This window comes from Haliotis rufescens, unplaced genomic scaffold, assembly GCF_023055435.1.
Source record: "Haliotis rufescens isolate VD_foot unplaced genomic scaffold, xgHalRufe1.0.p SCAF_269, whole genome shotgun sequence".
NCBI classification, from domain to species: Eukaryota; Metazoa; Mollusca; class Gastropoda; order Lepetellida; family Haliotidae; genus Haliotis; species Haliotis rufescens.
In genome coordinates this window covers 34,913-38,139 of record NW_025963967.1, presented here as the reverse complement: position 1 = coordinate 38,139, position 3,227 = coordinate 34,913, and the positions used below count along the sequence as shown (strand labels likewise).

General features: G+C 39.3%; 1 long non-coding RNA gene across 1 annotated transcript; it reads left to right on the top strand.

Moving 5' to 3' along the window:
- Positions 1–1,056: 1,056 nt before the first annotated feature.
- On the top strand, positions 1,057–2,991 carry LOC125384122. Its single transcript, XR_007222946.1, has 3 exons — positions 1,057–1,115; positions 1,822–1,944; positions 2,929–2,991. It is a non-coding gene; the product is annotated as an uncharacterized LOC125384122 (long non-coding RNA).
- Positions 2,992–3,227: the final 236 nt, after the last annotated feature.

Sequence of the window (3,227 nt, the reverse complement as noted above, 5' to 3'; positions counted from 1 at the left end):
TGGAATGAAAGCATCAACATTGGTTCTTGACCTCCCATAGTTAAAATACCAAATATGGACCTGTCATTTATATATTGGCCTATGTAAACAAGGCAGGGGTACCAGTTCCAGCAAGCTCACTGAGTCCAGCTTCTTTTATGACTTAAGCTTATTAGTGTCACAACCAAATTCCATGTTATGTACCAGACTTTGCTATCCTCAGTTGTTATCAGCAAAGGTCAGCAAACAACTTACCATTAATAAATTAAAAATATGAAAGCCTAATTTGCTTTGAATTTCCAAGTATTGTCTATCATACGGGGTCGAAAAGATACTTTTGGGGGGATATGTTCGAAGCAGCGTCTGGCAACCATGGAATTGACCTGTGAACCCATCCTTGTGTGAAACAAGAATAAACAATAAAGGCCTGTGTACTGTCATAGAAAGTTCTTTATTAAAACAGAAGTTCATTTTGTAATCAGTTGACAAAATCTAAATAATTTAACCCTCACAGCTCTTTTGGTACATCAGATATGTGTATATGGGTGTCATATAGACCTGTCAGATAGGAAAAAGTATTGAACTTGAAACAATTTCCATTTGTTTCCAAGAAGCTACATCTATTTACAATGAATACATCACAAATTTGACAAGTGCAGTTTTAGACAGTTGTGTCTACAGGTTCTACTACACTAAATCAGAACTGGTTGTGACAGTGCGGTTTTCGTAGGGAGCCTTCAGTACAGATCAAGAGACATATGCAGGCTGTGATTGGATGATATTGTGTAAGATTTTTATGTCTTTTAAATGCACATCCATCCAGTAATTAAAACTGCCCATATTTTTCAATATTTGGTGCTGACTTTTTGAACAAGATGACTTGTGCTTTATGTGAGCACAGATATTTTCAAGCAGGTGATATTTGGTGCGGAACTGGGGTTGGTGTGTTCAGCTTCCTGTACTCGGAAAAGGAGCTGGGTAAACTAGCCAAAATTTGTGTTTTTATTGCAGCTTTAAGGCCAGACTGTGCACATATGTAAATGTTATGGCTGTTGAATGCCTAGTTGTTTTTTAAAAAGCTATAACGTTACTATAGAAGTCTATGGGAAAACATTTGGTTGTGTGTAACCTGTAGGGTAAGTGCATATTTCAGCATTTCCTAATTTATATGTTTTTCTGTATATCTATTGCCATGGAGACCTTTTGGGATAATTGTAGAGGCAAATTTGAACGCAAAATGGGTGAAGCGAGTGGGAAATGGGGTTGTAAGGAATGGTTGGGCTGCCGTGATAAGCAGGGCTATGGTCGTTGCTTCTTTTTGTGGCCGTCAAAGGCGCGGACAGAGGAGAGAGCTCACAGAATAGCCCTCTGCATTGTGCATAAATGCCTTCCAGATGGTTTTAGCAACACTGACAACTTTGGCAACAAAGTTGAAGTGAGCCATCTCTGTCATAACGCCTCTTGTGTGAATGTTGAGCATTTGAAAGTAGAGTCCCATGAAATTAACATGGAGAGACTTCACTGTCGACAACAGGGCTTGTGCACCAAAAGTCATAAACCCTACTGTTTGGTGTAAGTTATGTATCTGATCATTATATCTTTCTGTTTGGGGCAATTTTTAAGATGGATTATCCTATTTTGGGTGTAAATTTCTCAAATATGCATTTCTTTTCAATAACATGTCTTTCGAATAATGAACTTTTCTACAATGATGGAGTTTGAATAGTTCTAACTTTTTCCTTGCACGGCGGTCCTTACTTTTCTGTGATTTCTTGTATGTTTTAGCTTTAAGTACTTTATTATGACTTTTGCTTATCTCATCATCTATTTTTCCTTTTGCAGTGACAGCACAGCCAAGCCCTAATCGAAGATTGCGAATTGACTTTACCGGACTCTGGCAGTTGACGCTATGAACAGCACTGTGAGCTCTACCTTGGAAGTTACGAGCAAAGGTGGTATCGCGAGGTAATGACCGGCGCAATGCCTTGTTTGTTGCCTCACACTTTTGACTATTGAGGTTGAATTGCGTCTTTTCGATCATGTTCGGGCCGAGACGAAAATCAGTGCATTTTCTCAAATTTTGAAAGTTAGTTTCATTGTTTCCAATTTTGAAGTTTTTATCTAAATATTTACTTTGCAATAACCAATTTTTCTTCTCCCCCTTGCAAACAAATGACTGCCTTCTACATTTTCTGTGATCACCCATGTAACAGTTTGCAATAGCATCAGAAGTACATGAAAGAGATGTCTTCAACTTTGTCAGGTTACCTGCATGACTTGAGTAAGCAGCTGAGAACTCAGCTGCACATCTGGATGCACAGTCTAAAGAAAATGTATTTGCCAAACTTTGTTTGTCTTTTTTGGTTCTAGCAGGCATCATATCCACAACAAATTTAGAATTTTTAATAAACTTTCTATGGCTGGCCGAGAGATGCCGTGTATCGAGAAAAGTTTGTGGGGAAACATCCATATCACCTGCTTCATACATTTCAGAGAGAGCTGTGTGAGCTGCACTGTCAGCATCTGTTGTCAAAAATTCTACCTCAATTTGATCTTTCTTTAAGTCCCTGAAACACTCTGCAGCTAACTGTTTTTCATTACCAATTGATTCTGACATGTGCAAATCAGATGTGCAGTCTGGGTTGTTGACACAAGAAATGTTGTCAACTAAACTGTGCTTTGAACAGAGCTTTGATTTTGTGTTTAAAGCCAAAATTTGATGATCACTAGTTTGGTTCTCAGTGGCCACATAGGTTACCTGAGTGGCTGGCTGAAAAGGGGTTTTCCCAACACCTGAACAAAGTGGATTGTTGTACATTGCATCAGTTGATAAACTAATGTTATTTAAATTTGTTCCCCTGTATTTATTTATTTCCCTTATTTCCACCCTCCTGGCTCTCATATCCTTTGTGTTCTGAGATTTTATATTATCACAAACTCTGTTCGCAGCTTTCTGCATCCCTGAATGGGATGGTGGAGGTATATCGGCACTCATGCACAGGACACGGAAACTCTCACTTCCAATGGGACATTTTGAGAGGCCTATCTGAAGTCCAGTATTGGCAGTGGAAGATCGACGTCCCCTTCTCATTCCACTACCCTCTACCTCCTTGTACAGTTTATGGTACTCTGACAGGTATGTACAGTCAGTGCATTTAAGTCTCTCTATCCAGTTAAGTCCCCACTGCTGTTCATTGTCTATGTCCATGACAATGTCCCCCTTACACATAGGCGAAGTCTTGGCGTGC